This window comes from Perissodus microlepis, chromosome 2 (assembly GCF_051167445.1).
Source record: "Perissodus microlepis isolate ML-2025 ecotype Zambia chromosome 2, ASM5116744v1, whole genome shotgun sequence".
In the NCBI taxonomy this organism is placed as follows: Eukaryota; Metazoa; Chordata; class Actinopteri; order Cichliformes; family Cichlidae; genus Perissodus; species Perissodus microlepis.
The window spans coordinates 6931576-6946716 of NC_140462.1; positions in this window are offsets into that span (position 1 = coordinate 6931576).

The window sequence follows — 15141 nt, forward strand, 5'->3', positions numbered from 1 at the left end:
AGACTCTCAATGATTCTGCGCCTCTTTTCTTTAGCAGAACTGTCACTCTCCTCCACCATTAGGTGTGCTTGTTCAACCCACTGTTCGAATGTCTCTTCTCCAACCGGTGTTGGTACTGTGCCTGAGAACATTCTGAGTCTACGATAACTACTGCCTTCACTGGAGGGTCTCTCCATTTTTGCCAACAAATCGCCCACAGCACGGATTATCGACTCTGCAGAGTTACCATTCTCCTGTGCCTCTGCCCCGCGTTTCGATTTACTCTGGGAAAAATCCTCACGAGGCGAAGCTTCAGCTGTCACTATGATGGACCACGGCTCACCAGCCCCCGTAGGGTACACTTCAGGTGGGATTCTTGTGGCATCTACTTTCTCTTTGGTTTCACACAGGACAGTTAGCCTATCAAGCGCTTTGTTGTATCTCCGGCCTCTCACCCGCACTCGACCCAAAGCTTTAACACTCTCCAGAGTGTGTTCTATTTGGTCTATCTCCACTCCTTCGGGAGTAAGCACCATCAGCGTGTGAGCCTCATCTAAGGTCTCTCCACGACTCCATTCCTGAAGCTCCTCGAAGAACTCAGAGTGCATAGCTTGAACATCCATGACCAAACAATATCAAAGTTACTGCTTTTATCTCAAAATACACGTGCTTGGGAACTTCAGACTGAAACAATAAAATATCCCAGCGGTGCCTCCATTTTATGTAGCGCCCCGGACTGTGTACTCCACTATAGCCGGGTACGCCCTGAGTTCTAGTTATCTTAAACTTACTTAGTTGCCCTCAGTGAAAGTTCCCCTGATTTACACACGTATAACACACAGATACACTTTTACCTTACTTTGAACTATAGATAAGAAACAGTACTAGACACAAAATCTTATGTTTAAAGCAAGCAGGTTTACTGAATGAACTGGTAAACACCCAATAAATCAATAAAGTAAGAAGTCTCTTGCAATGACAAAATATAACAATAATAACAGTTACACAGTTCTTTACTGTAATGGGCCCCACACACACACACTCTCACACCACCCAGTTTCCCAAGTCCCCTCGGTGCAGGCCTGGATCGATGCTAGGGTGCGTAGGAACCAACGGTCCTAAAAGAAAACAAAATGGTGCTCCTACCTGGAAACCTTAGTCTTTTGTCCACAATACACTCACGGCACGCTGAGAGGTCCGTCCTTTAGGTCGCCGAGCTGCACACTTACTCCTTTTAAGCAGCAAACCTGATCGGCCCGCCTTGGCAGTCAGTAGCCTCCCGCTCCGTGCAGGTCAGGTGACGCCCAGCGAAGTCCGCCTTTATGGCTAACTCCGATTAGCCAAGTTAGCACGCCGCTAACTAGGGATATTTTGAGGCAACAGTGCAAACCAGTCCGGGCTGCACCACCTCACAGTCACGCTCTATTACTCAGCCGTGGGCGTGGGATGATTTATCCTCACTGTCCATTGGGAAAAGTCTCTGTAGACGCTAGCCGCATCTCGCGCACGCTTTTCTCTCTCCTCTGCTCTCTCGTGGCTCCCTCCGCTCTCTCCTCTCTCCTTCCGCTCGCTCCCTTTCAAAGTAAAAGCACCTAAACACACTTCCTTATTACTACTACCAACACAGTAAAATGAACAACAGAACTATTCAGATATATCCAACTGGAAATAAAACTTAGCCCCATAAAATATACCCGGGCTACAATAAGACTAAAGCTCCTGAGGCAAATGAAACTTGGGGAAGAGATGGGGGAAAGTGGAACCCAGTTAAAATTTGGTCTGAATCGGGATCGGCTCTCCATATCTATGTATAAGTACACCCATACTCCCTCCATAGGAAAGGACAAATAGCAGCTAGGTGCTGCTAATCAAATGTATTTGATTAAATATTCATCAGTGAGTGTGAGCACCTCTAAAAAAGTAGACGTTTTGGCAGTTTGCTGGTCTCAAGCTTTTAGGTATGTCTTTATATAATCCCACAATCTTCCCAGCATTGGACATCTACGGTGGCCCTGAGAGGCCAAACGGACTGCAACTTAAGAAAACACCAGCAATAAGAAAAAACGCTGCAAAAGCACATAAAACACAATGGAAATAGGAAAAACGAAAACAGAAATATGAAAAAACAGATTTCCGAAAGCACAAGGGAAGTGTTTCTGGGGAGACAATAACCCGACGGACCAGTTGCAGGAACCAAAATATGCTAAGAATTGCGCTGGGAGACACTTAAAAGAAGTGGAGGATCTATCGGTTTTATGAGGAAAGAAAAGATGAGAGGTAAGTGTGTTAGCCTAACTATTAGCCTAAAAATCTGTCATCAGTATTATATGAATCATGATAAAACACACCTAGCATGTTTTGGGTTCCAGGAACTGGTCCGTCTGGTTATTGTCTCCCCAGAAACACTTCCCTTGTGCTATTGGAAATCTGATTTTTCCTATTTCTGTTTTCTTTTTTCCTATTTCCGTTGTCGTTTTTCCTATTTCCATTGTGTTCTGTGTGCTTTTGCAGCGTTTTTCTTATTGCTGGTGTTTTCTTAAGATCAGTCCGTTTGGCCTCTCAGGGCCACCGTAGACATCCCCACAAATTCAGACTGTGCACTGCATAAAGAAAGTGCAAAAAACACCAAGAGCTACATCTCAGGCTCTACGGGCCTTGGTTAGCATGTGAAATGTTCATGACAGCACAATTAGAAAAAGAGTGAACAAGTTTGGCTTGTTTGAAGAGTTTGCAGGGGAACACCTCTTCTCTCTAAAAAGAGCATGACAGCACGGTGTAGTTTACAAAGTCCCATCTAAACAAACCACAAGACAGGCGAGATAAAAGTAGAGGTGTTTACCCATAATGCACAGCTCCACGCTTGACAAATACCAAACACAGGATATGAGCACAAACCCCTCGTACAAACTGTCAAGCACAGCATGATTTGGACTGTTTTTTGTAACCACCACACCTGGCCACCTTGCAGTCATTCAGTCGACCGCGATCGCTTCTGTTTACCAAAATACTCTAGAGTCAAATGTGAGGCTATCTGTTCAACAGCTTGGCCTGCAATGAGCCACAGGACAGTGATCCCAAGCACAGCAGCAACTCTACAACAGATTTTTTGAAACAGAGTAGAAAAGCGGCAGAGAGTTTCACAGCAATGAGAGACCAATAATTCACAAAGAAAGCGTCTGTTTTAAGTTATTGCTGTCATGAAAACCAGTTGGCTAAGGTTCTCCAATAAATAGATTTTCCTGGTGCCACCGGCAACCAGAAATGGGCAAATATCTTAGTGCTGCACTTTTGTGATTCATCTTTGCTTTGGAAGAAAGTTGTCTCCTGATGCCAGAGGGTTGTAACACATCCAAAAACTCTTCAGTAACTGTATTTGGATAATTACCACAAGTACTATGAAGCAAATCCACCATAAAAGATATCCTCTGGCCTCGGTGTTCAGTACACTTTCTAAGCGCTCTTCTATTGTTTTACTTTTGTCATCAAGCTAATATTGCTACCCACAAAATAAATAAACACTACTAACAGCTCACTAATGCACCTCATATCTCTCCCACTCACTGGCACAACTACTGAAACGATTTCTGTCTCGAGGTGCTGGAAGAATCCTCCTCAATTTGTCTTCCTGCATCAAAGACTGAACATATCCCGACCTGCTTCAAACACACTGGCTAACATGTTCCTATTGCCGCCACTAAATCTAGTTACTTTCTCTGATTAAGCGATTCTCAGTCTCAACGAGCAGAGGCGGCCCTTCCAGTCATCGAGCAGCGCCGCGTGAGATGGTAATGCGGGGTGAAATAACTGAGATTGAATATTGATCAGGTGTCTCTGTACAGCCCCGAGGCACCTCAATATAATCATTTCCACACTTGTTCTGCCTCCGTCGGGGCACACCTGATGGAGTGATGACAGAGGATGCAACCACGCTGTGCAAGGTGTTATCTGTCATATCTCAGTGCACACATACACACACACACTAGCATGCATGCGCAGGTTATGAAAGAGCGATCGGGTTACATTCAAGTGCTGATCCAGATGCATCGTAACTTAATTGTTTTGATCATCTATATTAAAAAAGGTGTGGAATGGAGATTAAATAGCTGGGAAATGATTGAGTGTTCTGAAATTGAAATGAGTTAGACTCGGCTCCATCCACTGAATCGGGACTTTTTTTTATCTGCAGCACAAGTTTAATTGAACTGTGTCAGCAGTGTTAAAAAAAAGCGGTGCTTAGACTGGAAAAGAGAGTGTCTGAGAGGCATATTGATTAGCTCCTCTTGGAGGAAAGGATCCTCCTCATCGCACTTCCTGGCAACACCTCCCCACAGGGCATCCATCTTAATGTGATATGACAACCCTCAGCCATATCAAAACGAAATCTGGACATTGATTTTGACATTCAATTTAAACGCTGAAAAACACTTTTCCGCTTTCATACACGCAGGCAGACGCAAGGGTGTTTGTCTTGCTGAGAGGGACTCCTGCTGTGGGCCTTGCACAGAGCGCGCCGGAAGCGGACGCCCACTGTCACTTTCACAAAGTTTCTTGCTGTTCCTTGTGCAGTGTTTTCTATTAAACCCTACCCCACCTGGCCCCCACAGAAGGTCATAAATAGCTTTAAAGCGTGGCCTTTCTAGAGTGCGACAATAAAAAGGTCAGTGTTTTTTTGTTGTTTGTCCTCATAGAAGCTGAGGCTCTGGTGACTCGCATCTTTAATTCGTAACTGTAATAATGTGCAAATCCATCCACGCAGAGCTCGTCGTGCTGCGGTTTACTTGCCAGAGAACATACTGTTTGAGTTGGGATGCTTAAAGGAGGCAATATGGTTTCAGCAATTGGCTCAGACTAGAGGAGGCAATAAAAAAAGCCAGAAGACGAGAGGTTTGGCAGCAGAACCCAGCAGACCAGTTTAATAGGTGCAGACACTCTGTGCACAAATCTGCTACGAGGCTTAAAGAATAAATGCACCAGTGACACAGCCAAGGCGGGGTGTGCTCATGCACAATATAATACGCACAATATAAAAAAGTAAGAACAGCCCAAGGAAATTGTGATCTTTATGTATAAATTTGGACAGTCCTCGTTGAAGCAGCGCTGACTTAAACAATTATTGATTATCAAAAACATCCAGAGAGTCTGAAGTAAATATAAAGCCTCGAAAGCCGGTATTGCCCTCTGTGGCAAACAACAACAAAAAACCATTACTGTAGCTATTTTGCAAAATTGTTACATTTTGACCCCACTTTCGTGTCCTTCAGGAGTGTTTTTATGTACCGTGTGTTTCAAAGGGATTGAAATCAGGGCTTTGGCTCTATCTCTTCCTTCCTGAGCCTTTTCTTGATAGGTTTCTCTGTGCAATGGCGGTCCTAGCCTGTTTGGCGCCCTGGGCGAACACTCCCTCTGGCTCAGGATCGCCACAACATAACCTAATAGACCTACACCTTAGTTCACAGACTCGCTTTGTCTAGGGTGTATTTCTGGGATTTCGCACAACCCAGATTTCAAATCAGGAATACATAATGGGCTTGGATTTACATCATTATGAATGAAATGTGCTCTATTTGGAAGCAGCCGGCCCCCCTCCCTTTTTGACGGGTTGTGTGTGAGACTTTAAATCATCAAACTGTAAATTATACATTTTAAATTGTTATTGATCCCTTTACCCCGAGTCCTAAAGTGTATATTTATTTTCTTACTCTTCTTATATTTATTGTTTGTTTACTTGCACTGCTGTAACTGGAGCCTCGTCGTCTCGTCTCTCTATATGCTGGACTGTATGTAGCGGAGATGACAATAAAGTTTACTTTGACTTCAGCAGCGAGCAGGCACACCGAGGGCTCTCGCGCTCACTTTTCGCGTATAGAATTTCGAAAAAACATCGGTGCAAATTATAAGTCTGTATTATAATGTCTGGTGTTTTCGTGTTTGTTGTTTTGTTTTTATTTTGTTTTATTTTGCGAGTTGGTTATTAGATGCTGCTCCAGCCAGCCAGAGAATCCCCGCAGCCCCGCCCTCTCCTCCCTGTGCTGCAAGCAGCAGGCGCACCTCGCAAACGGAGGGCGCCCTTACTCCCAGGAAATGGGCGATAGAAAACCGATTGGTGCCTATGCCATTCCCAATATGCGCTGGCTGACATCGGGGCAGCATGAGTACAAGCAATTATTATTTTTTTTGCCAATGCCCGTGATACCGCCCCCCACCACAATGCCGCCCCGGGCAACCGCCCGTGTCGCCCCTATCAAAAACCGCTACTGTCTCTGTGTGCTTTAGAATAATTATTCTCCTGATAAACCCATTTACATTTTCACTGAAAATTGCAGACAGACAGATGGATGCCTTCACATTATCATCAAGCACCCTTTGGCGCGATGCAGGATTAATAATTGAATAACTGACAGTGAGCTGCCCAGTCCCCGAGGCGCTAAACAACCTCAACCCTTAATATTCCCACCACCATTTCTCATAGTTTCTCCTGAAGTCTGGGGGTCAGGGCCTAATATTTCTGCTTTTCCCATGGCCAGACAACTCTGTCTTTCAGCACATTATTCCAAAAACACATGCTCATCATCTTAATGTCCATTCCATGTTTTTGGAAGGCAAAGCCTTTTTTTAATGCAATTTTTTTAATGCATTTTTTTGTAATATTTTTCCGATTATGCATCCATCACCAGTCTGCCCTTAGCCTGGAAAAACTGGCATTCATTTGAAATCTGAGCCATTTGAAGAAGACTTTCCTAATGCAGAATAGTTCATTTCAAATAATTTGGAGATCTTTTTAAACCCACAGCCAGACTGATAGACACCCACTGATAGCCTTTTCTGAAGGCCTCAGAGAGCTCGATAGATCTTGGCAGGATGGCACCAGCCCCACTAGAAAGAAGCCAAATATTCTTAAATATAATCAAATTGTCCCGTATCAAGCAAAATGACAAAAGAAATCTGCCAATAGGGCACGCCAGTTTTAATGGACTATAATTCTCAAAACTAGCTTCAGAGTCTAGACATAGAGATAAAAATGGGCCCTAAAACTAGACAAAGATGCCAAATGTTAAGCAAGTTGTGCTTCTTACAAGCAATTTAAGTCTTTAAGGGGTTGTGATTCAGCTCTTTACCAGTATAGTGTGGGTGCCATGTGAAAAGCACAACCTGCTTTGCCAAGTGAATCACAGCCACCTGACTTTGATATGTTCATCAGACTTTAGTTCAAGTGCTGCTGTCAAACAAAAGTCAAAGAATTGAACTTTAAGTTAATTTTATTATGCTTGAGTAGTATTTGCACAGTATCATCATTTTCATTGGTAACACACAGACATCAGTGACAAGCTTCTGATAATAATCAATGCAAATGAGACAGTACCTGTCTGTGGACTCATTAAAAAAACAGATATGTAGCAGACAGGCCATTGTACTGTTTTAAATAGTTTTGAATGACAGTTTAATGAGACTCTGGGTGAATAGAGATCTGGCAGCATATAGAGATTCTGTACTTAATCTCGCCCTGGCGCCTAGAGTTAGATGTTAGATGATGAAAAGATATCATATCAGAAACATTATAAGAGAGAGACATAGTCTGCTAGTAAAAGCCCATGCAGTACCGTATTTCTTGGTCTGTGATTTTAGTCCGTTGTTAGGTGGTTGTCAGGCAAGGTGATGGCGTCATAATACATACTTGTCTTCATGTATTTTTCAAGTTTTGTGAACATCAGTAAGAAGTTACTGACACGACACAATGCTTTAAAAAAGTGTTGAATGTGCATAAATGCAACAAATGGGTCATTTCAGTCCATTGGTAGGCGGTTGCTAGGCAACGTGGTGACTTCATAGCATCTGACGAGAACCTTCGGGGGCCTAAGATGTACCAATGTGTCAAGTTGGGTTGCTCAAATGCTGATTGCGTAGGAGCAGTTGTTGGACGGATTTTTTGTATTATGGTAAGTAAAGGATTGTGAGGATTCAGCACAGAGGAAAACAGTTTGTTTTAGAGGGAAAGTCGGCAAAATTTTTAAGCATTTTCTTCATTTAATTTGTAAAATTATTAAAAACAACATCTTAAGTAAGTGTCCAGTGGCCTTTTAGGATGACTGTCAAGTTTGATCATACATTTTACTATTCAATCAGCTTTAAAAAACGAACAATTTTGTTTTGTTGAACTGGTATTGCTGATACTCGTGATTTGAAAATGAATGTTTTTTCATTGCCGCAATATTAATTGTTACTGAGCTGTCTCTCGTTGGTTAAAAAAAGTTCAGGCAAATTAAACGGTTTATTTATTATTATAAGCAGCACATAGAGCTTATGAAAAGACCCCACAAAAGCATGTAATTTGACTTTATAGCCTACATTCAAACATGCAGTAATAATATTACAACTTCTTTGTTTTTTTGACCTTGAATAAAGCTCTTCAGAAAACCCTGCCCCGAGGTCCATTAAAAGCCATTCTGGAGCTTTGGATTGCATCACATGATCTTTATCAGCAGACAGAGTTGGCCCGAGTTGTCGTGGAAATGCAGCTTTCTTAACATCCATTTTTTCCTAAAGGAGCTCAGGGATTTCTGGTTCACATCTGGGCGCGCTCAATCGGCAGCTGAAGATTACATGATGTCACTGAAAGCTCCAGAACAGCAAATTGATAAATAAGTTGTATCCTGACATGTAAATGAAGCACATTGTCAGAGTGTCTGAACATGTTCATGTAAGTGCTTCTTCAGCCCCCTCCACCACTCCTGACAGCTACAAAGGTCCCTTTCAACAAGGCTGCCACAGTGTTTGGGCATCTGTCCCACACAAGGAGGAGTGACTCGGTTCAATTCGCTCTTAGCTACAGAAGCCATCATACCATGACTTTGCTAAAAAACCAACACAAAAGGAGTGTGATTAAATTGCCTTGTAGTAACATATACTAAGGTGGGAGATAAACAAATCTGCAGAACTAAGGAATGCGAGGAAGAAGTCAGACATACACAACCCTTGCTTTCTCACTAATATGATTAAGTGGGACTTGTTGGCAGGTGTGTGCATTATATAAGCTAGCCTTGATGATATGTGGAGAAATGATGTGATTATGACTGCACTGCTGCAAAGATGGGATTCTGTATTTCATGCCGAAAAAAGCTTAAACGTGAAGTGCATAAAGTGTGTAAGGAAGTCTTTTCGCTGTACTTTCAGCTGCATTGAAAGTGCCATTGGCTGATGTGTTCATGGTGGAGCTAAACATGATTAATATCCTGGAAATTAAATTGTTAATTAACATCATTCAAAGCATTTAAAAAGCTTTATTTTTACAGTGCAAAAAATGGTAAATATGACTTTTGAACACTCAAGGGAAACATCTCAATTTGTATTTTGAGGAGAGTAATGGGCTTAGCATAGAAGAAAGCTGGAAAAAGACTGCAGATGTTCACCAACATAGATTATACTACTTGGCATACAGCGATTAAACCTTTCCTCTCATGATACTTGGATACTTGGCATACAGTGATCAATGAGCAACTAACACTGTGACATTAAAATTTAATCGGCACCAGAATGAAAAGCAGAAACAGAATTGCATTTTAACATTGAATAAAGTGTAAAGTACCGAATGCTAGTTTGATACATCAGCCTCCTTGCTAAGGCTGGTTCCTTTAGTTATTTTGAAACCAACAGATAGACCTTTTGGTGTGGTACTTCCTTTTTCTGAGTTAGATGAGCTCACTGATGACATCAATGTGTTGTCCTAAAACAAAGTCTGAGAGCCTGCCAGCACAGAAGGCACAGTTTGAACAAAATGCTAATGTTAGCATGCTAAACAGTGCTAGCATGCTAATGTTTACTAGGTAAGCAGTACTGTGTGGTATATTCAAAATACAGAGGTATTTCATAAAGACACTTACCAGCCACTTTATTAGGTACACCTGTTCAACTGTTTCACAATCACAAGACGCAACTAAGCATGAAGACATGGTCAAGAAGAGCTGCTAACGTTTGGACTTAGCATGAAAATGAGGAAGAAAGGTACTTGAGGAACATGTGGCTGTTGGTGTCAGATGGGCTGGTCAGAGTATTTCGTAAGCTGCTGATCTGCTGCTGGGATTTTCCAAACAGCCATCTGTATGATTTAAAGAGGAACCTATGAAAAAGAGAAAGTGTCCAGGGAATGGCAATTATCTGGGCAAAATGCCTTGGTGACATCAGGGATTCTTTGAGTTGATAGGCAGGCAACGGTAACTTAAATAACCACTCGCTGTAAGCAAGGTATGCAGAAGAGCATATCTGAATACACAACACATCGAATCTTTTATCAGATGGGCTGCAGCAGCAGAAGACCACACTGAGTGCCGCTCCTCTCAGCTAAGAACAGGAAATTGAGTCTCCAGTCCACACAGCCTCCCACAAATCAGACAACCTTTAGTTTGAAAAACGTTGCCTGGTCTGATGAGTCTCGATTTTTGCTGCAACGTTCAGATGGTAGGTCAGAATTTAGTGTAAACAACCTGAAAGCCTGGATCCACCCTGTTGTTGTATACATTTATGGTGGGTATTTCATTAGCACACTTTGAGTCGCTTAGAATCAACTGAGCACACTCCACAGCCTGCCTAAGTATCGTTGGTTACGATATCCATGCCTTTCAGCCCACGGTTTACCCATTTTCTGATGGCTGCTTCCAAGAGGATAACACACTATGTCACAAATCTTAAATCATCTCAAACTGCTTTCATGCACATGACAGTGAGTTCACTGTACTCAAATGGCCTCTACATTCACCAGATCCCAATCCAATAGAGCATTTTGGGATATGGTTAGAATTGGAGATTTTAAAGGCTGACAATAACCATAATGCCATTTTCTTACTTTAATAAAAACAAAAAACAGTTTAACAGTAATAATGTTAGTAAGAGACAACTTCAGTTACCAATTTGTATATTTTTGTACACAAAAGAAGATCTTAAAAAGACATGTTTTGTTTTTAACAAACAGTTTAAAAATCAATTAAGCTGACTGGCAGAAGATTAATTGCCGACTATTTTGTTAATCAATTTAAGTCACTCTGTTTGAAAGTATTTCCTGGCTGCAGCTTCACAAAATGATATTTCTCTTTTTCCTCTTATTTATTTAATAACTTTAATATATATAATTTTGATAATGTTAACAATTAACAGCGGGTAACTGTATTGCTTTTTTCAACATACTGTACCCACTGATGCTAGTTTATGTATTTACTATTTATAATTTTAGTATTTTGAGTTCATTTTTGTAAAGTAAATGCAGAACATTTGCTTTTAACAGAGCATTTCTACAGCACAGTATTAATACTGTTGCTTAATTAAAGGAGCTGAATGCTGGCAGTGGTAAAAATACAGTGGCCTTTTTCATAGACACACACGCACATCCTGCTCTTCTTTTCGAGCACCTTGAAGCACTATCAATATATATAGCTCAGATAAATATTCTGGCTAAAAATGGGTGACATGCAATTAGCTCTTGTGGGATTCTGCCTTTAAAGTAGAGCCACTTGGGTGACTTATGGTTGGCCTGAGAAGCTCTCTCCTTCAACTTAACCCTACGGCACATTCCTCTGACTGAGGAGGCAGCAGCTAAAGAGCAATTCTGCGATTTTGCTGCTTGGGCCATTGTAATCCCTCTTGACGTTACTTCAACTGGCCCCTGCTTCAATCTCAGTTTGTGTGGTAATAAGAGAAACATACTCATTCAATTACAACCAATCAGATCTGTTAGATCACAACAAAGGGCAGACATCATGACATCATTTGATGTCTGTGTTTGTCTCGACTAAGTGGAGGCCATTGCTGTCTAATAATGCGGAGTTTCTGATTACAGGATAAAAGATAAAATAATGATGTTCATTTTCCTCACACACACTAGATAAGAAAACAAATCAAAAGCAGCATGTTTCATTTAATCACAAAAGAAAAAAAAATAAAAGCTTTTACTTGAAAACTTCAAAGATTTTTATTTAACTGCAGTATGTGTCAATGACTCCCTTGTCCCCCCTCCATGAAGATACCACATGAAAAAGCGAGAGTGCGGTCATGTGATGTCTGTTTCTCTAAGTTAGCTTACGCACATGTGACGTCACCGGCTATTTAATGGGTGCCTTTGACAGTTTGTTGGGGAAAGCTTTTTTCTATAGAACACATCAATGAAATCAAGTTCTGTCCATGCCAGAGGCAATATCATCTCTTTCTGCAGGCTGACATGATCCCTCCCCTTGTGGAGAACCGCAAGGTTTCCCACTGCCTCATAATGATGTTGTTCCTCGATGCTTGTTCAGATCAATCAGAGTGGATGCAGGGGGCTTAAACTTTTACACCTTTCACTGGAAAGTTATGCCTTTCATTCCCGTGTGAACCATAGGAAGGAAATGCTGTGCTAGGCCTAGACTGTGAAACGTTTGTGTTTTTCATTCATCTGTGCTAGGAGCTTAGTTGCTGCTCATGAGTTTTTGACTCATCCAATTTCAGATAGAAGAAATCCAGGCTGGGCTATAGGGTGTCACGCCTTCAGGAACAAGATGATTTTCTTCTTGAGTGTCACATCGGGGCCATTTGGCTTCTTTAAGATGGTAAACAGAGGCCCCACCGTGCCATTTAATTAGCTAATTACTAACTGTGTGCATCCAATTTAGCTGCTTAACTGCATATTTAGGCAACCTGAACACAAATGTATGTTGTTGTTGATGATGTTTTTTAGGGGGGCTATGGTGTGAGTCAGGCTGCAGAGCTTTTATAGTGCAGTGCAGTGAGGGGAAATCTCACTGCACTGCACTTTATGAAATAACTCAGCACAACCTTTTGCAAGCCTAAACACAAACAACAAGAGTGTCTAATCAGATTTAACTGCCCTGTAGTTTTATGTAAATAAGATCCAACTGCAGTATTCAGCAACAGGTTATCATTACATATGTTTACGAATTCAGACAAAAACTTTTTTTAGATTTCAAGCTTCTCATGGATCCGAGCAGTGACCAGCTACTAAAAGCTACAGTGTGCCACCTACAGGTAAAGCTAATAGTTTTTAAAACTATTGTGCCACCTGAAGGCAATGAGTGGTACTGCTGCTGGTTTTAATAGCTACTGCTTTTATTCTCCTATAGTTCTAAAAAAGAAAGCAGCAAAAAAAGTCAAACGTATACTTAGTAATACAGTTGTTTTTTTTTAACTCAGTAATGGATCAGGCTTAACAATTTTATTAATAAAAAGCTAGCAGATTTATAGAGAAAACAAAAAGAAGCCAAAAACAGAATAAAGTCCCCATTTTTCCCAGCGCTCAGCAGAATAACTGTACCAGCTACTTAAAAGTTATTTTGATAGTTTAACCCCATAACTTCCGTGCTACTCTTTAACCTTCCAGGGCCCACCCGTGGGCTATAATAGCTATAATGACTTTAATGACTAGACTTATTACCCTTTTAGATGCAACACTGGCTGAATGCAGCTTCTCCGTGTCTGGTTCTGGGAACTGATAAAAAACCGGATCCAGATGACCTGAGAGATGTGGAAGGTTCATACTGGGTCAGGAGGTCACTGATGTATTTTGGTCCTAAACCATTCAGAGCTTTCATTCAAAAGCTGCAGTTAACCCACTAACCCAAACCCTGCTTTGTTGTACAGGCCTCTGGAGAAGCTCTGTTCATTTGTTCATTTTACGTGGATACAGAGATGTCCTCTCCCAGAAAGAGACCTCATAGGTCTGTCAGGCTGTTATTAGTTTAATGTATGTGTCTGAAGAAGTGTATGTACGATGGGTGTTGGTGCTGGCATCTTTAGATTTGGAATTGGCACTGTGCAAGAACATGAAATAGAGCTTTCTAAAAATGCTTTAGATGACCGGAAACTCCTATTATTCCTACAGCGTAACCTCCCATGCTTTTCAAGTCGTTGTGGTATGCATCAGCCCGACATGTAGCTAGATTTCTCGGGAGGTGCACGTCAGGTTACGTAGGAGGTTGCGGTCCAGGATTAAAATTGGGTTGCAGTTATGGCGTGAGTTACGACGTAGATCTGACTCAGCAGTATGATTCACATGTAGCATGAATCTCAGACCATGATCTTTTCCAGACTCCAAGCAGGCAGCTTTCAGTGAGTTGATGTGAGACCAAAAAAAAAGGGTGGGTTCATATCAATACTACTAGTATTATAAAGCTGGTAGTCCTGGTCACTTTTCACACTGCATCTTTGCTTTATTTCTATTATTGAAAAATCTGATTGTCATTTATTGTTTAACCTTTATTGTTGAGTTATTTTGCCAGAGACTAAATGCTCAATATCTGTTCATTTTATCACTGGGAATTGAAGGAAAGGTTTGGTGTAGTGAGCGCTGTTATTGGACAAGGGGGATAAGGATATAACAAGAGGCTTTACTTAAGTAAGTTATTAAATCTATCCCTATTGTTCTGTTATCATGGCACATCCCGTACTTTTTCCACTGAACTTGGGGGGAAAATAATATCAAAACAAATTTAAAAGATTACAAGCATAACACTTGTGATTAATATTATTTAAGGTGAGAAGGTCAGGCGCTCTGCTTTCCTCTCAAAGATGAAAGGCAGTAACAATAGGGGTTGCAGAAGCAGCAGAGTCTGATGTAGCCTTCCAGATGTGAGATACAATCTGGAGATTAAATCTTTAAACGTCTCTCATAAAGGAAATGGGGCATGCATTGAGCAGTGATCTCTCTGAACTGTGTCTTTTAAATGATATCAATTGGTCTGGTTTTCAGTGATGACCTACCGTATGGTATGAAAGCAAACTGTTGGTGCCTAAGATGCTTCCTGCGCCTATAAAAACACAAGGTCAGTCAAATTTATTGGACAGATGATGGTAGCATGGTAGCAGCTGCTCTAAATCAAATCAGAAAAGAGGGAGCTGTACTGGCTGGTCTTCTGTCCATGAAGCTGCATGCTTTATTTTTTTGGTAATAAGTTAAGACTTTCAGTGTATTCGTTTTCCCCCGTGGCCAGAAACGGTAACAAAGACGGAAAAGACCAGTGACATTTGTCTGTTAAGTCATTTGTTTACTGCCAGGGAAAGAACAGCAGTGCGTGCATAACTATGAAGTGTTTCATCTCTGAGATGCGTAAAAAAATGTCTCTGAAGTTCACGGATTAAACTAGTTGATTAATTCTCTTTGATCTCGATATCGTAAGGCAGAGCTGCAAC